Raw genomic sequence first — 24813 nt, 5'->3', positions numbered from 1 at the left:
ATCGCTGGGTTTTGCTTTGATGCTCTTACCTCTGTTGTGCTTCGCTGTTGCTCACCATTTCTCACTCTCTGGGTCTACATCGTGACTCATCTCTGCATTACACGAACACAATTGTACTGCATTTCTAGGCTCGCAGCTAGCTGTCGTGGTTTTGTTCCATTCAAGTTTTTTTTCTAAATTTTATTGCTTGCCTTTTATGTAGTTTGAAGATTTAGGCAGTTAGTAAATTACAATGCTTTGATTATGATTCAACTTCAATGTTCATGGTTGTTATTTAGGGATAACATAGAAAATTAAAACTTAATAATAACATATAGTTGATAACTAAATTAGGGACATAGTGTTTATTTAGGGACAACCTTGGTAATTTGATTATTTAATTATTTGATATTCTTGATTTAGGTACCAAATATCTGATAATATTGCTTAAAGAAATTAAAATGATAAATAATGATTTTGATGAAGACGATGAAGATGTTAATTGATGTCATGGAAGATGAAGATATTAGAGGATTTTAGTTTAAGTTTATTAGAAGTTTAGAATTTTTAGTTGTGTGTGTTGTATATTATACTAATTGCGTAAATATAATTGTAAAGGATTTGAACTTGTGTTCTAAAATACTTCTTATAATGTGTGCTACTACTTTAGTTTATTATGTACTTTAAATTTGATATTGTTAATTTTAAATGGCTAGATTTGAGTATATATATATATATATATATATATATATATATATATATATATATATATATATTATGTATGGTATGTATATATTTTTTGAAAAAGTTTTGTAATAGGTAAACTCGTACGAGTTTACGAGTTAACTCACGAGTCGAGTCTAGATTAGCTCTACGAGTTTACTTAGATTCGCGAGTTTGACAACCTTGATTATACTTTTCTAAAGTAAAAAAATTAATAAAATAATAAAATAATAAAATAAAATTTTAATCAAATTTAAATTAAAATAACAAAACTCACATATTTAAAAAATTATAAATTTAATAGTAATAAATGAATTCTTATTTTTTCACTTTGAAGATTTTTCATAAGAATCAAGAATATATATTCATGTTTACCCCCCCCCCCCCTTAAAAATGAAAATTTTGCTTATTTTAATATTAAACTGTAGTTTTCCTACACACGTGAAAATGGTTTTTTTAACAACTATTAGGGAATATAAATCATCATCATTTTCCATGTCTGAGTTTGTTATTATAAAATCTGATTCATCTTATTAATATACGTTAGAGTTTTATGAAGTGAATGATTTAAGGATTAACATAGTAGATGATACATAGCCCTCTTGTGTGTATTAGAAGAAAGATTTTCAAAAAAGATTGAGTTATAATAAAGTTATTGTAACTTCTGTTTTTTTTTTTTTATTTAAAATAAAGTTATTTTATTGCACTAAAACTGAAGGTCATGATCCATATTTAGACAACAAATAAAGAGTGGTATTAAAAATATTTCATCACCAAAAACAAATCAGATTACAAAAAAAGAATAAAAATTTTAATAGAGAGAGAAAAATACATCTTTAATATTAGAATTCATTAAAGATCCGGTGAGCTTCTTCTGCAATTAGGAGGAGATCTTCCGTTTTCTTTCAAAACTAAATGCATTTCTAGCCTTTCAATTCAACCAAGTTGTAATAGCTACTAAGTTCCTCTTCATCTTCCTGTTACTAGTTATCACTGAATTGTTCAAGCAAATTCAACCACTACTGCCATGGGAGCTCCGTGAGACATGGAACAGGGAGACCGCTTGCATGCCAAGCTTCAACTGCGTCAGGGCACATCCAGAGACAATAGAAGACCGATTCTTCTTCACTGAGAAATCTTGGAGAAATTAGTACCACTGTTTGAATCCTTTGTTCCAATTTTTGGTTCAAAGGTAACCCTCATGCATTACTTTTCACATAGAATTTTTAATCTTTGGTTGATATTTGAGGTTCAAAATGGCTGTTCATAATTCTTTTTTTCGTAGTGTTCTGAAAAAAAAAATGATTAGAGGGTGAAAGAAATGAAAGGCCACACCATAACCAGAAGTAACTGTATATGTCCTAGATTTTTTCTTCATCCAGGTAATTCTATCCTTCTCCTGATGAATTGTTGAATTTAGAATAGCATTTGCAATTGTTGAATTAAATGCCTCTCGAATTAGTGACTAGTTCCATGTGCTGTTCGGTAACATCAAATCTGAGACCCATTCTAGTCTTCTACCCTCTGTGGTATTAAGATTAGGAGTAATTGCTTGGAAGTCTCTTAGCCATAGGTCTTCCCGAATCCTAACTGTATTATCACTGCCTATTTGCCAAAGGATTCCTTTTTCCAACACTTTTCGACCCTCCAAAATACTTCACCAGCCCTAAGATGGGTTGTTTCCGGCCTCTACCTTTAAAAAGCTTGAAAACTTGAAATATTTACTCTTGTACACCTTATAAATAAGAGAATGTGGCTTAGTTATCAGTTTTCACCCTTGCTTTGCTAGTATTGCAAGGTTAAAGGCTATAAGATATTTGAAATTAAGACTGATAAACCCCAATTTTGTGGTTTATCTTGTGTAGAATTGGGGAGTTTTATCAATATTTTTCGTACTTATTCATATAAATTGCATGGTTTTGTGTTTCCTTCCTAATTTTGTTTCATGGTTTAAAACATGCTTCTTTTACCTTAAAAATGCTATATTTTAATTCTCTTCTATTACCATTCGATGCTGTGATGTGTTTGTTAAGTAGATTCAGGATCTATAGGGCAAGAATGGTCTAGAAGATGGAAAGAAAGCATGCAAGTGGAAGGGACACGAAGAATGGAGCTTTTGAGAACTGGAGGCAATGCGCACGTGTGACGCTCAGCACGTGACTTCATTAATAAAATCATGGCTGGCAATTTCTGGGAGGCTCCAAGCCCAAATCCAACTTGATTTTGTATGGAAAAGACCCAGGAATTGAGGGAGGAAGGGGGGATCCAATCATACACACCTTACACATAGTTTTAGCTAGTTTTTGGTTCTTGTTTTCTAGAGAGAGAAACTCTTACTTCTCTCTAGATCTAGTTTGTTTTATTTTCCTTTGTTGAAATTCTGAATTGACTCTTGTTAATTTTAGTTTCAACTATTTAATTTGAGTTCTCTAGTTTTAATTTTGTTTAGATCTTGTGTTGAAATTGTGTTCTCTTATTATTTCCCTTTTTCTTCTCCTATTATGAACTTTGTGGATCTTGGATTTCTATTAGTGCATTGATGATTTCTATGATTGATAGTGTTATTTCAGTTATTTTCTATTGATAATTGTTAGTGGGTATTTGTGATTTTCAATTAAATTGCAATATGAATATGTCTTTTGTTAATGCATACTATGTGTATGATGAAATGTTTCCTTTGATTATGGAGTAGTTTTCTTTACTCTTGGCCTAGGCTAAGGCGATTGGGTGATCTTGAGTCATTGGGTCTAATTGATTTGGTGATTTGAGAACCCTAATGGTGAAAGATACCCATTGATATCAATCTACTACTAAGCCAATTAGTAGTTGGATTGGGACTTATGAGTTGAGATTGATCAAGCTATTTGACGTACTTCAAGCTTTGAAATAGACATTATACGTATTTCAAGTATAGAGGTAGACTTAATAAGCTTGGTTCCTCATAATTGTCAAGATATGGTTATTAGACAAGGATGGTGACCCTAATTTCCATGCCTAGCCAAGAGTTCCTTTTATTATTCATATTTGAACCCAAAAATTCTAATTGCTTGATTCTTGCTATAGTTAGTTTAGTTATTTACTTAGTCCTAGAATAGAGGTAGATTTATATGTTCCCTTACTAGATTGAAATTGCTCATACTTGGCTCCAGTTGCTTTGATCTAGTTTCTTGCACTTTAAGATTCCTTGCATGTTAAGTTTAGTAGTTTAAATTCTTGTGTATGACTCCCAATGCCGGAATTCTAACCAATATTTATGCACATGTTTGCCCATTCTCTTGAGGATGACTCGAGACCAATACTCTCGGTTACTTTATATTGGGGTTGACTTTGTGACAACCAAATTCTAAATTTGATCGAGGGAACTATTTGTTGGTTTAGAACTATATTATGGCAATGACATTGGCTTTCTATTGATAAAAATTCTGGACCAACCAAAAATTCTCTCCTATCAAATTTTTGGCGCCGTTGCAGGGGAATGGTTGCAACATGTGCTTTGATGTTGGTTATGTGAATATGTGAATAGTGTAGATAGTATACTTGCTTCCATTATTTTGCTTTTAGTTTAGATTTCTTTTAATGCATGAGCTATGACTTCTAAGTTGGATGACTCGGTCTCAACCGAACTCTAGCTTAGCCGAGTTTGATCCCGAAATCGAAAGAACCTTGTTACACACTCGGCAAGCCAGGAAGCGGTTGGATTACACGGCTAGTGCTTCGGCCTCTCTTGAGGAACCTTCCGAAACACTAGACGAAACCGAGAGTGACTTAGAGTCAACAACTTCCGATTCTTCTGTTGGCACTACTGATACATCTTTGCATCCTACAGGTGAAAGCTACATAGCAGAGCCATGTAGGATTACCTTGCATGAACAAGGAGCACCGGACCTCATTCTTCAACCGTTGCAAGTGAGGTATCCGAATCTTGATCCAAACTTTGAGTTGAAGAATAGTCTGATTAATTTGCTATCTTGGTTTTTGCTTTCCCCTTCTCTCTTGAGGGGCAAGCAAAAGAATGGTTCTACTCCCAACTGGATGAAGTGGTGACCGAATGGGACTTATTGAATAGAGAATTTTTAGACAAGTTCTTTCCGCCGGAGAAGACCGACCACATCCGGAAGGAAATTTCCGGTATAATGCAAAAAGACCAAGGGACCCTATATGAATATTGGACTCGATTCAAGAGGTTGTTAGAATCATATCCACATAATGGGTTAGACATTCACTTGCTCATTAGCTATTTCACTAGAGGTCTTTGTGCAGCGGATAAGAGATTACTCTCCGCCTCTAGTGGTGGTTCCCTTTCTAAGAACAAGACGGCGGTGGAAGCATGGAGTTTGATCAATAATGTCGCCGAGGCTACACAACATGTGAGAGTGAGAAACAATCCTTCCAAGAGTATAGTGGAAGCACCTCCTTCCGCATCGGCTTTGACTAAAGTTCTTGAAGACATGACCACTATCCTCACGGATATTCGCAAGGAACAAAAGGCATTTCAATCAATTCAAGCAATCCAAGCCCTACCTCAAATCCTCCAACTTGAAGGACCTCCTAGAGTATGTGGTTTATACTCTAGTACTGCACATTACACTGACCAATGCCATCAAGTTCAAGAGGATTACACTCTTGCGGTAGCCAATGTGAACTATAACAACCGTCCACCCTATCAATCTCAAGGCCAAAACAATTACTCTCATGGTAATAGTTCTAATCAAGGGTGGAGGGACAATACTCAAGGGAACAACCACAATCAAAGATGGAACCAAGGCAACTCATCCTCTCATTATCACAACAACACCAACTAAAACCACCATAACCAACCATACCAACACTCACAACAAAACCAAAACAACAACCATAGATACCAAACGCCTCACCAAAGACAACAAACCAATCAACCCTCTTCTTCTTACACCAACCAAGGTGATGACTCTAACCGTGCACTCTACCAAGAGCAAGAGAGACTTAAGGCTATGATGGAGAAATATGAAGAGAGCAATAGGACTCTTAATGCACAAGTTAGCACTATGAGTGCTCAAATGTCTTCCATAGCCGAGATTCTTTCAAGGTTGGCCCTACCTCCTACCAACAATACCAACACCAACCAAGCCTCTAGCTCATCCAACCTTCCTTCTCAACCTCTCCCAAACCCAAAGGGTAGCATCAACGCAATCACCTTGAAGAGCGGTACGACGCTTGAGGAAGTTGAACCTAAGCCCATCATGTTGGCGGAGGATGTTCCTAATATAGAACTTGGTGAAACAATGGAGATAGACGAAGATGAAAAGGAGGAAGAAGTTGCAAAGGAAGAAGAAGAACAATTGAGGGTCAAGGAACCGAAGCGGAAGAGCACCTTAGAGGAATAAATTCCTATACCTTTCCCTACGTTAGCCAAGAAGGCCAAGAAGCATGAGGAACTTGATCCCAACATAGTGCAAATCTTCAAGAATGTGGAGGTAACTATTCCACTCTTTGATGCCATACATCAAGTTTCAAAATATGCTAAGTTCTTTAAGGATGTGTGCACTCATAAAGAGAAGAATGATGGACTAGGAATGAATCTATTAGGCAATTATGTTTCTTTTGTGATGGATGATTTTCCTGAAAAATATAGTGATCCCGGTCCATGCTTGGTATCTTGTATGATTGGTGAGATTCAACTTAAGGATTGCATGTGCGACCTAGGGTCGTGTGTGAGCATTATGCCACTCTCGATTTATGAGAAGTTGAACCTTGCACCGTTGAAGCGATCTGGAGCTAGGTTTGTGCTTGCGAACAAGAGTATAATTTCAGTTGTGGGTATTGCTGAGAATGTGTTGGTGAGAATTCAGGACTTAATCTTTCTAGTGGATTTTCATATCCTAGAGACACCTCCCATTGATTCGGATAGGCCATCCTCTATCTTACTTGGGAGGCCTTTCTTGAAGACATCCCGATTTAAATTAAATGCATTTTCGGGGGATTACTCATTTGAAGTCAAAGGGAAGGTGGTGAAGTTCAAATTAGAGAAAACCATGAGGAAACCTCTAGAGGTACATTCAATTTTTGGTTGTGACATTTTTAAAGATGTGATTGAAGAACACTTTGGGAGTGATGATGAGATAAGTGTGATGAGCGGATAATTTATACCCTTTTTGGCATTATTTTTACATAGTTTTTAGTATGTTTTAGTTACTTTTATTATATTTTTATTAGTTTTTATGCAAAAATCATATTTCTAGACTTTACTATGAGTTTGTGTGTTTTTTTTGTGATTTCAGGTATTTTCTGGCTGAAATTGAGGGACCTGAGCAAAAGTCTAATTCAGAGGCTGAGAAAGAACTGCTGATGCTGTTGGATTCTGACCCTCCTGTACTCAAAGTGGATTTTCTGGAGCTACAGAAATCCAATTGGTGCTCTCTCAATTGCGTTGGAAAGTAGACATCTTGGGCTTTCCAGCAATATATAATAGTTTATAATTTGTCCGAGATTTGATGGCCCAAACTGGCGTTCAAACGTCAGCCAGAGACCCTTTTTTGGCGTAAAACGCCAGAACTGGCACCAGAACTGGAGTTAAACGCCCAAACTGGCATCCAAGCTGGCGTTTAACTCTAGAAATGGCCTATGCACGTGTAAAGCTCAATGCTCAGCCCAAGCACATACCAAGTGGGCTCCGAAAGTGGATTTCTGCACTATCTGTACTTAGTTACTTATTTTCTGTAATCCCTAGTAACTAATTTAGTATAAATAGCACTTTTTACTAATGTATTCATATCTTTGATCTATCTTGGGACTTTGGAGGCTGGCCATTCGGCCATGCCTAGACCTTTCACTCTTATGTATTTTCTACGGTGGAGTTTCTACATCTCATAGATTAAGGTGCGGAGCTCTGCTGTTCTTCATGAATTAATGCAAGTACTATTGTTTCTCTTTCAATTCACGCCTACTTCTTCTCCAAGATATACTCTCGTACCTAATTCAGTTAAGTCAGAATGAAGGGGTGACCCGTGACAATCACCCACTATCTTCGTTGCTCGCTTAGCCAAGATCCGCGTGCCTGACAACCATAAGCGGTCTACATGATGCTCAATGTAGTCATTGGACGACAGTCGGAGTATAATCTTGGGTCTCTATTACCGGACTGAGTCCGTGAGATTAGTACCTTCGTGGTATAGGCTAGAACCAATTGGCAGCATTCCTGAGATCTGGAAAGTCTAAACCTTGTCTGTGGTATTCCGAGTAGGATCTGGGAAGGGATGACTGTGACGAGCTTCAAATTCGCGAATGTTGGACGCAGTGACAGTGTGCAAAAGGATAGAGAGATAGTGTTTCGACGCTAGTGAGAACCGATAGATGATTAGCCGTGCGGTAGTTGTACCTGGTATTTTTCATCTGAGATGAGAAATCCGACAGTTGATTAGCCGTGCAGAAACCATACCTGGTATTTTTCATCCGAGAGGATCATACAACTTGCCATGGAAGGGAGCACGCATGATTGGATGAAGACAATAGGAACGCAGAGGTTCAGAAGCAACAAAGCATCTCCAAATGCTTATCTGAAATTCCCACCAATGAATTACATAAGTATCTTTATTTTATTTTATGTTTTATTTATCTTTTAATTATCAAAACCTCATAACCATTTGAATTCGCCTGACTAAGATTTACAAGATGACCATACCTTGTTTCAAGCCGACAATCTCCGTAGGATCGACCCTTACTCACGTAAGGTATTACTTGAACGACCCAGTGCACTTGCTGGTTAGTTGTGCGGAGTTGTGAAAAGTGTAATCACGATTTCGTGCACCAAGTTTTTGGCGCCGTTGCCGAGGATTGTTCGAGTTTGAACAACTGACGGTTCATCTTGTTGCTTAGATTGGGTAATTTTATTTTATGTTTAAGCTTTTTATTTTTATTTTCGAAAAAAAAGTTTTCGAAAAATCATTCAAAAATTTTAAGAATGAATTCTAGAGTTTCATGAAATATATTGAAACCTGGCTGGCTGTTAAGCCATGTCTAATCTTTTGGACTGAGGTTTCCACTTTCCATTGTAGAAAGGACATGTCTGTATGTGTTATGCTAAAGTTTGGCTAGCCATTTGGCCATGTCTAATTCCTTTGGACCGAAACTTTAGAATAACATTGCATGAGCCTTTGGATTCTTAAATCTGATATTGTTATTTACAGTGTTTTACTAAAGCTTGGCTGGCCATTTGGCCATGTCTAATTCTTTTGGACCGAAGCTTTAGACTAACACTGCATGAATCCTGGAATTTTTATTAAAAATTTTGAATTTTTTTATTTCCTTTTTCCAAAATAATTTTGAAAAATATACAAAAAAATTAATAAAATCATAAAAACCAAAAAAAAAATTATGTTTCTTGTTTGAGTCTAGTGTCAAATTTTAAGTTTAGTGTCAACTGCATGTTTTTAATTTTTCTTAGATTTTCGAAAATTCATGCATTATGTTCTTTCTTGATCTTCAAGTTGTTCTTGATGATTTTCCTTGTCTGATCTTTAATTTTTCTTGTTTTGTGTTTTTTTGTTGTTTTTCATATGCATTTTCGAATTCATAGTGTCTAAACATTAAAAATTTCTATGTTTGGTGTCTTGCATGTGTTTCTTTTCTTAAAATTTTTTAAAAATATGTTCTTGATGTTCATCTTGATCTTTAAAGTGTTCTTGGTGTTCATCTTGACATTCAAAGTGTTCTTGCATCCATTATTTGTTTTGATCTTAAATTTTTATGTCTTGTGTCATTTTGTTGTTTTTCTCTTCATTAATTCAAAAAAATAAAAAATAATATCTTTCCCTTGTTTCATTCATAAATTTCGAAATTTTGGGTTGATTTAGTCAAAAATTTTTAAAAAAATTTAGTTGTTTCTTGTTAGTCAAGTCAAAATTTCAATTTAAAAACTTTATCTTTTCAAATCTTTTTCAAAAATCAAATCTTTTTCATTTTTCTTCTTAAAATTTTCGAACTTCTTAATTAAATTTTCAAAATCTTTTTCTTGTTTTTATCTCACATTTTCGAAAACTTTACTAACAATTAATGTTTTGATTCAAAAATTTCAAGTTTGTTACTTTTCTGTTAAGAAAGGTTCAATCTTTAAGTTCTAGTTTTTTGTTAGTCAGGTCATCAATTTAATTTTAAAAATCAAATCTTTTTCAAAATAAATTTCAAATCATATCTTTTTCAAAATTTAATTTCAAAATGTTTTTCTAACTTCTTATCTTTTCAAAATTTATTTTCAAATCTTTTTCAATTAACTACTTGACTTTTTGTTTCATTTTAAAAGTTTACTAATTCTTATCTTTTTCAAAACCACCTAACTACCTTTCTCTCTCTCTAATTTTTGAAAACCACTAACCACTTTTTCAAAATTCTTTTTAATTAACTAATTATTTTAAATTCTAATTTTATTTTATTTCTTTTAATATTTTCGAATTCTAACTTATAATTAAAATAAAAACAAAAATATTTTTCTTCTCCCTCTTCCTAAAATTTGAATACTCTCTCTCTCATCTCTTTCTATTTATTTATTTAGTTACTAACACTTCTCTTCTACTCATAATTCGAACCCTCTCCCCCTCTTTGTGTTCAAATTCCTCTTATTCTCTCTTTTCTCACTCTTCTATTCTTCTATTCTTCTACTCACATAAAGGAATCTCTATACTGTGACACAGAGGATTCCTATTCTTTTCTGTTCTCTTCTTTTTCATATGAGCAGGAACAAGGATAAAGACATTCTTGTTGAAGTTGATCCTGAACCTAAAAGGACTCTGAAGAGAAATCTAAGAGAAGCTAAAGCACAACACTCTGGAGAGGACCTTACAGAACTTTTTAAAAAAGAAGCAGACATGGCAGATGAACCCAACAACAATGGTGGAGATGCAAGGAAGATGCTTGGTGACTTTACTGTACCATCTTCTGACTTCTATGGAAGAAGCATCTCAATTCCTGCAATTGGAGCAAACAACTTTGAGCTTAAGCCTCAATTAGTTTCTCTAATGCACAAAATTGCAAGTTTCATGGACTTCCATTGGAAGATCCTCATCAGTTCTTAGCTGAATTCTTGTAAATCTGTGACACTGTTAAGACCAATGGGGTTAATCCCGAGGTCTACAGACTTATGCTTTTTCCCTTTGCTGTAAGAGACAGAGCTAGGATATGGTTGGACTCACAACCTAAAGAAAGCCTGAACTCTTGAAAAAAGTTAGTCAATGCTTTCTTGGCCAAATTCTTTCCACCTCAAAAGATGAGCAAGCTTAGAGTGAAAGTCCAAACCTTCAGACAGAAGAAAGGTGAATCCCTCTATGAAGCTTGGAAAAGATACAAGCAATTGATCAGAAAGTGTCCGTCTGACATACTTTCAGAATGGAGCATCTTATGTATATTCTATGATGGTCTATCTGAATTGTCCAAGATGTCATTGGACCACTCTACTGGTGGATCCCTTCATCTGAAGAAAACACCTGCAGAAGCCCAGAAACTCATTGACATGGTTGCAAATAACCAGTTCATGTATACTTCTGAAAGAAATCCTGTGAATAATGGGATGACTCAGAAAAAAGGAGTTTTTGAGATTGATACTCTAAATGCCATATTGGCTCAGAATAAAATATTGACTCAGCAAGTCAATATGATTTCTCAGAATCTGACTGGAATGCAAGCTGCATCCAGCAGTACTAAAGAAGCCTCCTCTGAAGGAAAAGCTTATGACCATGAGAATCCTGCAATGGAAGAGGTGAATTACATGGGAGAATCCTATGAAAACACTTACAATCCTTAATGGAGGAATCATCCTAATTTCTCATGGAAAGATCAACAGAGAGCAGCTCAATTATTAGAATTGCATAGTAAGCCTTTCTATCATCTTCTCAGCAACAGACAGAGATTTTAAGAAGAGCCTCTCTGACTTAGCAACCATAGTCTCTGATCTATCAAAGACCACTCTCAGTTTCATGACTGAAACAAGGTCCTCCATCAGAAATTTGGAGGCACAAGTGGGTCAGCTGAGTAAAAGAGTTACTGAAATCCCTCCTAGTACTCTCCTAAGCAATACAGAAGAGAATCCAAAGAGAGAGTGCAAGGCCATTAATATACCCAAAATGGCCGAACCTATAGAGGAGGAAGAGGCAGTGATTTCCAGTGAGAAAGACCTCAATGGACGTCCACTGACCACTAAGGATTTCCCTATTGAGGAACCAAAGAAATCTGAGGCTCATATAGAGACCATAGAGATTCCATGGAACTTAATTCTGCAGTTCATGAGCTCTGATGAAGATTCTTCCTCTGATGAGGATGAAGCTCTTGCTGAAGACCAAGTTACTTGGTATCTAGGAGCAATTATGAAACTGAATGCCTTGGTTCAACAGAAATTATCTCAGAAGAAACCAGATCCCAGAAAGTTCTTAATACCTTGTACCATAGGCACCATGACCTTTGAGAAGGCTCTGTGTGACCTGGGGTCAGGAATAAACCTCATGCCACTCTCTGTAATGGAGAAACTAGGGATCTTTGAGGTACAAGCTGCACGAATCTCACTAGAGATGGCAGTCAAATCAATGAAACAGGCTTATGGACTGGTAGAGGATATCTTAATGAAGGTTGAAGGCCTGTACATCCCTGCTGATTTCATAATCCTAGACACTGGGAAGGATGAGGATGAATCCATTATTCTTGGAAGACCCTTCCTAGCTACAGCAAGAGCTGTGATTGATGTGGACAGAGGAGAGTTAGTCCTTCAATTGAATGAGGACTACCTTGTGTTTAAGGCTCAAGGATCTTCTTCTGTAACCATGGAGAGGAAGCATGAAAAGCTTCTCTCAATACAGAGCCAAACAGAGCCCCCACACTCAACTTCTAAGTTTGGTGTTGGGAGGCCACCATTAAGATCTGAGTCTCTGTGAAGCTCTCTAAGAGCTCACTGTCAAGCTATTGACATTAAAGAAGCGCTTATTGGGAGGCAACCCAATGTTATTTAATTATATTTATTTTTATAAACATTTGTTTTCCATTGTCATGTTATGTTTTCTTTAGGTAGATGATCATGTGGAGTCACAAAAACAGCTGCAGAATTAAAGCGGAATCAAAAACAGCATCAAAAATAGCACATCCTGGAGGACAGGCTTACTGGCGTTTAAACGCCAGTAGTCTGGCAGCATTTTGGGTGTTAAATGCCAGAATTGGCAGACAGACTAGCGTTTAACGCCAGAAAAGGGTGTCTGGCTGTCTGACTGGTGTTAAACGCCAGAATTGGCAGACAGACTGGTGTTTAACGCCAGAAAAGGGTATCTGGTTGGCGTTAAACGCCAGAAAAGGGCATCAGCCTGGCATTTAACGCCAGAAAAGGTAGCAGAGATGGCGTTAAACGCCAGAAATGGCACACAGAGGGCGTTTAAATGCCAGAAAGGTGCAGGGACCAGAATTCCTTGACACCTCAGGATCTGTAAACCCCACAGGATCCTCACATACCCCACCTCTCTTTCTCTCCTCTTCACACCTTTCTATAACACTCTTCCCCAAACACCATTCACCTATCAAGTCCTACCTTCTTCCCCATAATCTCTTCACCACTCATATCCATCCACTATTCCCCAAAAACCCATCATAAAACCCCACCTACCTCACCATTCAATTTCAAAATATTTCCCTCCCAAACCCACCCCTTCATACATGACTTCCCTCTCTCTCTCTTACCCTATAAATACCTCTCCTTACCACCTTCATTTTCACACATCATAAACACTTAAACCCCCTTGGCCGAATCCAAAACACCCCTCTATCTCCTCCATTTCTTCTTCTTCTCCTCCTCCTTTCTTTCTTCTTTTACTTGAGGACGAGCAAACCTTTTAAATTTGGTGTGGGAAAAAGCTCTACTTTTTGTTTTTCCATAACCGTTAATGGCACCTAAGGCTATAGAAACCTCTAGAAAGAGAAAAGGGAAGGCAATTGCTTCCACCTCTGAGTTATGGGAAATGGAGATATTCATCTCAAAAGTCCATCAAGACCACTTCTATGAAGTTGTGGCCAAGAAAAAGGTGATCCCCAAGGTCCCCTTCATGCTCAAAAAGAGTGAATATCCGGAGATCCGACGTGAGGTTTGAAGAAGAGGTGGGAAGCTCTCACCAACCCCATCCAAAAAGTCAGAATCTTAATGGTTCAAGAGTTCTATGCTAATGCATGGATCACTAAGAACCATGATCAAAGTGTGAACCCGAACCCAAAGAATTGGCTCACAATGGTTCAGGGGAAATACTTGGATTTCAGTCCGAAAATTGTAAGGTTGGCATTCAACTTACCAATAATGAGAGGAGATCCTTATCCTTTCACTAGAAGAGTCAACTTTGATCAAAGGTTGGACCAAGTCTTCATGGACATCTGTGTGGAAGGAGTACAATGGAAGAGAGACTCAAAAGGCAAGCCGGTTCAATTGAGGAGGCTTGACCTCAAGTCCGTGGCTAGAGGATGGTTAGAGTTCATCCAACACTCTATCATTCCTACTAGCAACTGATCTGAAGTTACTGTGGACCGGGCTATCATGATCCATAGTATCATGATTGGAGAGGAAGTAAAAGTTCATGAGATCATATCTCTAGAACTATACAAGGTGGCTGACAAGCCCTCCACTTTGGCAAGGTTAGCCTTTCCTTATCTCATCTGTTACCTATGCAATTCAGCTGGAGTTGTCATAGAGGAAGACATCCTCATTGAAGGGGACAAGCCCATCACTAAGAAGAGGATGGAGCAAACAAGAGAGCCCACTCATGGACCTCAAAAAAAGCATGAGGAAGTCCCTCATCTAGAAATCTCTGAGATGCCTCAAGGGATGCATTTTCCTCCACACAACTATAGGGAGCAACTCAACACCTCTTTAGGAGATTTGAGTTCTAACATGGAGCACCAAGAGCACTCCATCATCCTCCATGAAATCAGAGAGGACCAAAAGGCCATGAGAGAGGAGCAACAAAGGCAAGGAAGAGACATAGAGGAGCTCAAGCACTCCATAGGATCTTCAAGAGGAAGAACTAGCCGCCGTCACTAAGGTGGACCCGTTCTTTAATTTTCTTGTTCTTATTCTTTTGTTTTTCGGTTTTTATGCTTTATGTTTTGTCTATGTTTTTGTCTTTATTACATGATCATTAGTGTTTAGTGTCTATGCCTTAAAGTTATGAATGTTCCATGAATCTTTGACCTTTCTTAAATGAAAAATGTTTTCTGAAAAAGAAAAAAGAAGTACATGAATTTCGAATTCTATCTTGAAAATAGTTTAATTACTTTGATGTGGTGACAATACTTTTTGTTTTCTGAATGGATGTTTGAACAGTGCATATTTTTGATAGTGAAGTTTATGAATGTTAAATATTTTGGCTCTTGAAAGAATAATGAAAAAAGATAAATGTTATTGATAATCTAAAAAATCATAAAATTAATTATTGAAGCAAGAAAAAGCAGTGAAAAACACAAAGCTTGCGAAAAAAAAGGGGCAAAAAAATAAAGAAAAAGAAAAAGCAAGCAGAAAAAGCTAATAGCTCTTTAAACCAAAAGGCAAGAGCAACAAGCCAGTAACCCTTTAAACTAAAAGGCAAGGGTAAAAAAGGATCCAAGGCTTTAAGCATTAATGGATAGGAGGGTCCAAAGGAATAAAATCCTGGCCTAAGCGGCTAAATCAAGCTGTCCCTAACCATGTGCTTGTGGCGTGAAGGTGTCAAGTGAAAAGTTTGAGACTGAGTGGTTAAAGTCGTGGTCAAAAGCAAAAAGAGTGTGCTTAAGAACTCTGGGCACCTCTAACTGGGGACTCTAGCAAAGCTGAGTCACAATCTAAAAAGGTTCACTCAGTTATGTGTCTGTGGCATTTATGTATTCGGTGGTAATACTGGAAAACAAAATGCTTAGGGTCATGGCCAAGACTCATAAAGTAGCTGTGTTCAAGAACCAACATACTGAACTAGGAGAATCAATAACACTATCTGAATTCTGAGTTCCTATGGATGCCAATCATTCTGAACTTCAAAGGATAAAGTGAGATGCCAAAACTGTTCAGAAGCAAAAAGCTACTAGTCCCACTCATCTAATTGAAGTTAAGCTTCATTGATATTTTTGATATTTATTGTATATTCTCTTCTTTTTATCCTATTTTGTTTTTAGTTGCTTGGGGACAAGCAACAATTTAAGTTTGGTGTTATGATGAGCGGATAATTTATACCCTTTTTGGCATTGTTTTTACATAGTTTTTAGTATGTTTTAGTTACTTTTTATTATATTTTTATTAGTTTTTATGCAAAAATCACATTTCTGGACTTTACTACAAGTTTGTGTGTTTTTCTGTGATTTTAGGTATTTTTTGGCTGAAATTGAGGGACCTGAGCAAAAGTTTGATTCAGAGGCTGAGAAAGGACTGCTGATGTTGTTGGATTCTGACCCTCTTGCACTCGAAGTAGATTTTCTGGAGCTACAGAAGCCCAATTGGCGTGCTCTCAATTGCGTTACGTTGGAAAGTAGACATCCTGGGATTTCTCGAGATTTGATGGCCCAAACTGGCAATCAAACGCCAGCTAGAGACCCTTTTCTGGCGTAAAACGCCAGAACTGGCACCAGAACTGGAGTTAAACGCCCAAACTGGCATCTGGTGCACAAAATTGTGATCATCAATGGCGCCAACAACTTGGTATGCACAATTGTAATCTCAACTCTTTGTCACAATTCCGCACAACTAACCAGCAAGTGCACTGGGTCGTCCAAGTAATAAACCTTACGTGAGTAAGGGTCGATCCCACGGAGATTGTCGGCTTGAAGCTAGCTATGGTCATCTTGTAAATCTCAGTCAGGCAGATTCAAATGGTTATGGAGAATTGATAATTAAAAGATGAATAAAACATAAAATAAGATAGAGATACTTATGTAATTTATTGGTAGGAATTTCAGATAAGCGTATGAAGATGCTTTGTTCCTCCCAAACTTCTGCTTTCCTATTGCTTTCATCCAATCATTCATACTCCTTTCCATGGCAAGCTGTATGTTGGGCATCACCATTGTCAATGACTACTTCCCATCCTCTCAGTGAAAATGGTCTAAATGCGCTGTCACCGCACGGCTAATCAGCTGTTGGTTCTCGATCATGTTGGAATAGGATCCATTGATCCTTTTGCGTCTGTCACTACGCCCAACACTCGCGAGTTTGAAGCTCGTCACAGTCATCCCTTTCCAGATCCTACTCGGAATACCACAGACAAGGTTTAGACTTTTCGGATCTCAGGAATGGCCGTCAATAATTCTAGCCTATACCACGAAGGTTATAATCTTAGATTAGAAACCCAAGAGATACACATTCAAGCTTGTTTGCATGTAGAACGGAAGTGGTTGTCAGGCACACGTTCATAGGTGAAAATGATGATGAGTGTCACGGATCATCACATTCATCAAGTTGAAGAACGAGTGTATATCTTAGAGAAGAAGTAGGCGTGTATTGAATAGAAAAACAGTAGTAATTGCATTAATTCATGAAGAACAGCAGAGCTCCACACCTTAATCTATAGTGTGTAGAAACTCCACCGTTGAAAATACAAAAGTGATAATGGTCTAAGCATGGCCGAATGGCCAGCCTCAAAGGTCTGAGGACTAAACGTCCAAAGATTTTCAATACAATAGTACAAGGTCCTATTTATAGATAACTAGTAGCCTAGGGTTACAGAAATAGGTAATTAATGCAGAAATCTTCTTCCTGGCCCACTTGGTGTGTGCTTGCACTGAGCATTGCAGCTTTCATGTGTAGATACTTTTCTTGGAGTTAAATGCCAGCTTTTGTGTCAGTTTGGGCGTTTAACTCCAGCTTTTATGCCAGTTCTGGCGTTTTGACACTAGAATTTCTATGCTGACTTAGAATGCTGTTTTGGGCCATCAAATCTTGGGCAAAGTATAGACTATTATATATTTCTGGAAAGCCCAGGATGTCTATTTTCCAACGCAATTAAGAGCGTACCAATTGGGCTTCTGTAGCTCCAGAAAATCCTCTTCGAGTGCAGGGAGGTCAGAATCCAACAACATCTGCAGTCCTTTTTCAGCCTCTGAATCAGATTTTTGCTCAGGTCCCTCAATTTCAGCCAGAAAATACCTAAAATCACAGAAAAATACACAAACTCATAGTAAAGTCCAGAAATGTGATTTTTATTTAAAAAATAATAAAAACATAATAAAAACTAACTAAAATATATTAAAAACATACTAAAAATAATGCCAAAAAGCGTATAAATTATCCGCTCATCACAACACCAAACTTAAATTATTGCTTGTCCCCAAGCAACTGAAAATCAAATAGGATAAAAAGAAGAGATTATACAATGAATTCCAAAAATATCTATGAAGATCAGTCTTAATTAGATGAGCGGGGCTATTAGCTTTTTGCTTCTGAACAGTTTTGGCATCTCACTTTATCCCTTGAAGTTCAGAATGATTGACATCTATAAGAACTTAGAATTCAGATAGTGTTATTGATTCTCCTAGTTCAGTATGTTGATTCTTGAACACAGCTACTTTATGAGTCTTGGCCGTGACCCTAAGTATTTTGTTTTCTAGTATTACCACCGAATACATAAATGCCACAGACACATAACTGGGTGAACCTTTTCAGATTGTGACTCAGCTTTGCTAAAGTCCCCAATTAGATATGTCCAGAGCTCTTAAGCACACACTTTTTGCTTTAGACCACGACTTTAACCGCTCAGTCTTAAGTTTTCACTTGACACCTTCACGCCACAAGCACATGGTTAGGGACAGCTTGGTTTAGCCTCTTAGGCCAGGATTTTATTCCTGTGGGCCCTCCTATCCACTGATGCTCAAAGCCTTGGATCTTTTTTATTTTACCCTTGCCTTTTGGTTTAAAGGGCTATTGGTTTTTTCTACTTGCTTTTTTCTTTTTCTCTCTTTTTTTTTCTTCTTTTTTTTTCTTTATTTTTCGGCTCTTTTTTTTCGCAAGCTTTTCACTGCTTTTTCTTGCTTCAAGAATCATTTTTATGATTTTTCAGATTATCAATAACATTTCTCCTTTTCTATTATTCTTTCAAGAGTCAATAATTTTAACATTCATAAATAATAAATTCAAAAATATGCACTGTTGAAGCATTCATTCAGAAAAACATAAAGTATTTCCACCACATCAAAATAATTAATCTGTTTTAAAATTCAAAATTCATGTATTTCTTTTTCTTTTTTGTAATTAAAAACACTTTTTATTTAAGAAAGGTGATGGATTCATAGGAAATTCATAGCTTTAAGGCATAGACACTAAGACACTAATGATCATGTAATAAGACAGAAACATAAATAAACATAAAGCATAAAAATTCGAAAAACAGAAAATAAAGAACAAGGAAATTAAAGAACAGGTCCACCTTAGTGATGGCGGCTTGTTCTTCCTCTTGATGATCTTATAGAGTGCTTGAGCTCCTCAATGTCTTTTCCTTGCCTTTGTTTCTCCTCTCTCATGACTCTTTGGTCTTCTCTAATTTCATGGAGGAGGATAGAATGCTCTTGGTGCTCCACCCTTAGTTGTCCCATATTGGAACTCAATTCTCCTAGGGAGGTATTAATTTGCTCCCACTAGTTTTGTGGAGGAAAATGCATCCCTTGAGGCATCTCAGGGATTTCATGATGAGGAATTTCCTTATTCTCTCGCCCATGAGTGGGATCTCTTGTTTGCTCCATCCTTTTCTTAGTGATGGGCTTGTCCTCATCAATGAAGATGTCTTCCTCTATGTCAATTCAGCTGAATTGCAAATGTGACAAATGAGATGAGGAAAGGCTAACCTTGACAAAGTAGAGGACTTGTCTGCCACCTTGTAGAGTTCTAGGGATATAACCTCATGAACTTCTACTTCCTCTCCAATCATGATGCTATGGATCATGAAAGCCCGGTCTATAGTAACTTCAGACCGGTTGCTAGTGGGAATGATTGAGTGTTGAATGAACTCCAACCATCCCCTAGCCACAGGCTTGAGGTCATGCCTTCTTAGTTGAACCGGCTTTCCTCTTGAATCTCTCTTTCATTGAGCGCCCTCTTCACAAATGTCTATGAGTACTTGGTCCAACCTTTGATCAAAGTTGACCCTTCTAGTGTAGGGGTGTGCATCTCTTTGCATCATGGGCAAGTTAAATGCCAACCTTACATTTTCTGGACTGAAATCTAAGTATTTCCCCTAGACCATTGTAAGCCAATTCTTTGGGTCCGGGTTCACACTTTGATCATGGTTCTTGGTGATCCATACATTGGCATAGAACTCTTGAACCATTAAGATTCCAACTTGTTGAATGGGGTTGGTGAGAACTTCCCAACCACTTCTTCGAATCTCATGTCGGATCTCCGGATATTCACCCTTTTTGAGCTTGAAAGGGACCTCGGGGATCACCTTCTTCTTGGCCACAACTTCATAGAAGTGGCCTTGATGCACCCTTGAGATGAATCTCTCCATCTTCCATGACTCAGAGGCGGAAGCTTTTGCCTTCCCTTTCCTTTTTCTAGAGGTTTCTCCGGCCTTAGGTGCCATAAATGGTTATGAAAAAACAAAAAGTAACGCTTTTACCACACCAAACTTAGAAGGTTTGCTCATTTTCGAGCAAAAGAAGAAAGAAGAGAGTAGAAAAAGAAGAAATAGAGGAGATGGAGGGGGGGTTAGTGTTTCGGCCAAGGGAGAAAAGTAGTGTGTAAGATGTGTGAAAATGAAGGGGTGAAGATAGGTTTATATAGGAGTGGGGAGAGGGTAAGGTTCGGCCATGTAAGGATGGGTGTGGGAGGGAAAGTGGTTTGAATTTTGAATGGTGAGGTAGGTGGGGTTTGTGATGGATGAATGTGGATTGGTGAAGGGTTTATGGAGAAGAGGGTAGGATTTGATAGGTGAGGGGTTTTTGGAGAAGAGGTATTGAGGTGATTGGTGAAGGGTATTTGGAAAAGAGTATTATGAAAAGGTGTGAAGAAGAGAGAGTGAGTTGAGGTTGGTGGGGATTCTGTGGGGTCCACAGATCCTGAGGTGTCAAGGATTTCTCATCCCTGCACCAATTAGGCTTGCAAAACGTCCTTTGCTGCCAATCCTGGCGTTAAACGCCAGGCTGCTGCCCATTTTTGGCGTTTAACGCCAGCTTCTTGCCCTTTTTTGGCGTTAAACGCCAGTCTGGTGCCCATTTCTGGCGTTAAACGCCCAGAATGGTGCCAGACTGGGCGTTTAACGCCCATTCTGCTGCCCTTACTGGCGTTTAAACGCCAGTAGGCTTCTCCTCCAGGGTGTGCTATTTTTTATTCTGTTTTTCAGTTTGTTTTTGCTTTTTCAATTGTTTTTGTGACTTCACATGATCATCAACCTATAGAAAACATAAAATAACAATGGAAAATAGAAATTTAACATAGATAAGTGAAATTGGGTTGCCTCCCAACAAGCACTTCTTTAATGTCAGTAGCTTGACAGTGGGCTCTCATGGAGCCTCACAGATACTCAGAGCATGATGATGGCCTTTTAACACTAAACTTAGATTTTGGTTGTGGCCTCCCAATACCAAACTTAGAGTTTGAATGTGGGGGTTTTGTTTGACTCTGTATTGAGAGAAGCTTTTCATGGTCCTTCTCCATGGTTACAGAGGGAGATCCTTGAGCTTTAAACACAAGGGAGTCCTCATTCACTTGAAGGACCAATTCTCCTCTGTCAACATCAATCACAGCTTTTGCTGTGGCTAGGAAGGGTCTGCCAAGGATGATGGATTCATCCATATACTTCCCAGTATCTAGGATTATGAAATCAGCAGGGATGTAGTGGTCTTCAACCTTTACCAAGACGTCCTCTACAAGTCCATAAGCCTGTTTCCTTGAATTATCTGCCATCTCTAGTGAGATTCTTACAGCTTGTACCTCAAGGATCCCCAGCTTTTCCATTACAGAGAGAGGCATGAGGTTTATGCTTGACCCTAGGTCACACAGAGCCTTATTAAAGGTCATGGTACCTATGGTACAAGGTATTGAGAACTTTTCAGGATCTTGTCTCTTCAGAGGTAATTTCTGCCTAGTCAAGTCATCCAATTCTTTGGTGAGCAAGGGGGGTTCATCCTCCCAAGTCTCATTACCAAATAGCTTGGCATTTAGCTTCATGATTGCTCCAAGGTACTTAGCAACTTGCTCTTCAGTAACATCCTCATCCTCTTCAGAGGAAGGATACTCATCAGAGCTCATGAATGGCAAAAGTAAATTCAATGGAATCTCTATGGTCTCAGTGTGAGCCTCAGATTCCCATGGTTCCTCATCAGGGAACTCCTTGGAGGCCAGTGGACGTCCATTGAGGTCTTCCTCAGTGGAAATCACTGCCTCTTCCTCCTCTCCAAGTTCGACCGTGTGGGTTATGTTGATGGCCTTGCACTCTCCTTTTGGATTCTCTTCTGTATTGCTTGGATGAGTACTAGGAGGGAGTTCAGTAACTTTCTTACTCAGCTGACCCACTCGTGCTTCCAAATTTCTAATGGAGGACCTTGTTTTAGTCATGAAACTTTGAGTGGTTTTAATTAAATCAGAGACTACAGTTGCTAATTCAGAGTAGTTCTGCTTGGAATTCTCTGTTTGTTGCTGAGAAGATGATGGGAAAAGGTTTGCCATTGCTAAACCTATTTCTTCCACCATTATTGTTGTTGAAGCCTTGTTGAGGCCTCTGTTGATCCTTCCATGAGAGGTTTGGATGATTTTTCCATGAAGGATTATAGGTGTTTCCATAGGGTTCTCCCATGTAATTCACCTCTTCCATTGCTGGATTCTCAGGATCATAAGCTTCTTCTTCAGATGAAGCTTCTTTGGTACTGCCTGTTGCTGCTTGCATGCCAGACAGACTCTGAGAAATCATATTGACTTGCTGAGTCAATATTTTGTTCTGAGCCAATATGGCATTCAGAGTATCAATTTCAAGAACTCCTTTCTTCTTACTTGTCCCATTATTCACAGGATTCCTTTCAGAGGTGTACATGAATTGGTTATTTGCAACCATTTCATTGAGTTCCTGAGCTTCTGTAGGCGTCTTCTTCAGATGAAGAGATCCTCCAGCAGAGCTGTCTAATGACATCTTGGATAATTCAGACAGACCATCATAGAAGATACCTATGATGCTCCATTCTGAAAGCATGTCAGAAGGACAACTTCTGATCAATTGCTTGTATCTTTCCCAAGTTTCATAGAGGGATTCACCTTCCTTCTATCTGAAGGTTTGGACTTCCACTCTAAGCTTGCTCAATTTTTGAGGTGGAAAGAACTTTGCCAAGAAGGCATTAACTAGCTTTTCCCAAGAGTTCAGGCTTTCTTTAGGTTGTGAATCCAACCATGTTCTAGCTCTGTCTCTTACAGCAAAGGGAAAAAGCATAAGCTTATAGACCTCGGGATCAACCTTATTGGTCTTGACAGTGTCACAGATTTGCAAGAATTCAGCTAAGAACTGATGAGGATCTTCCAATGGAAGTCCATGAAACTTGCAATTCTGTTGCATCAGAGAAACTAATTGAGGCTTAAGCTCAAATTTGTTTGCTCCAATGGCAGGGATTGAGATGCTTCTTCCATAGAAGTCGGGAGTAGGTGCAGCAAAGTCACCAAGCACTTTCCTTTCATTGTTGGCATTGTTGTTGTTTTCGGCTGCCATGGCTTCTTCTTGTTTGAAAAGCGCTATTAGGTCCTCTACAGAGAGTTGTACTTTATCTTCTCTTAGCTTTCTCTTCAAGGTCCTTTCAGGTTCAGGATCAGCTTCAACAAAAATGCCCTTGTCCTTGCTCCTGCTCATATGAAAAGAGAGGAGAAGAAAATATGGAATCCTCTATGTCACAGTATAGAGATTCCTTGAGGTGTCAGAGGAAAATAAAAATAGAAGGATGAGGTAGAGAAGAGAGAATTCGAACTTATCAAGAGGGACAGAGTTCGAATTGCTAATAATGGAGGTGTGTTAGTCCTTCAAATAGAAGGATTTGAGAAGAGGGGATGAATTTTCGAAATTAAAGTAAAAAGATTTTGAAATAATTAAAAGAAATTTAAAAAAAATGGTTGATGATTTTCGAAAATTGAAATTGAGGTAATAGTTAATTAATTTTGAAAAAGATTTTGAAATTAGAAATATAAAAGATATGATTGAAAATTAGTTTTGAAAAAGATGTAATTGAAAAGATATGATTGAAAATCAAATAAAAAAAAGAAAGTTTTAAAATTAAAGTTGATTACTTGACTAACAAGAAATTAGAAGATATGATTCTAGAATTTAAAATTTGATCCTTTCTTAATAGGCAAGTAACAACTTGAAAATTTTGAGTTAAATCATTAATTGTAGCAAGGATTTTCGAAAATAATAAAAAATATAAAATGGAAAAAAATTGATTTTGAAAAGATATGATTGAAGAGATATGATTTGAAAAAGATTTGATTTTGAAAAGTTATGAATAATTGAAAAAATTTGAATTAAAAACAAAATCTTCCCTCCAGTGTCCTCCTGGCATTAAACGCCTAGAATGGTATCCATTCTGGCGTTTAACGCCCAAAATACTACCCTTTTGGGCGTTTAACGCCCAGCCAGGTACCCTGGCTGGCGTTTAAACGCCAGTTTTCCTTCCTCACTGGGCGTTTTGAACGCCCAGCTTTTTCTCTGTAATTTCTCTGCTACATGTTCTGAATCTTCAATTCTCTGTATTATTGACTTGGAAAGACATAGTTTTAAAATTTTTTTTGAATTTTTTTAATGATGAGAAATAATCAAAATGCAACTAATCATGGAAAACTAAGATTAAACAAACAATGCATGCAAGACACCAAACTTAGAAGTTTGTATACTAAGGACTATAACAATTTGAAAATGCACATGAGAAACAACAAAAGACACAAAACAAGAGAATTTAAAGATCAAAGCAAGAAAATCATCAAGAATGACTTGAAGATCAATGAAGAACATAATGCATGTAATTTTCGAAAATTAGAAGAATGAACACATGCGATTGACACTAAACTTAAAATTAGACACGAGACTCCAACAAGAAACATAAAATATTTTTTATTTTAAGATTTTATAAATTTTTTTTTCGAAAATTATATGGAAAAGAAAATAAAGAGATTCAAAATTTTTAATGAGAATTCTAGGAATCATGCAA

The sequence above is a fragment of the Arachis hypogaea genome, chromosome 19 (genome assembly GCF_003086295.3).
Source record: "Arachis hypogaea cultivar Tifrunner chromosome 19, arahy.Tifrunner.gnm2.J5K5, whole genome shotgun sequence".
Taxonomy (NCBI): domain Eukaryota; kingdom Viridiplantae; phylum Streptophyta; class Magnoliopsida; order Fabales; family Fabaceae; genus Arachis; species Arachis hypogaea.
The sequence above is the reverse complement of the archived record's forward strand: the minus strand, read 5'-3'. Positions refer to the sequence as shown.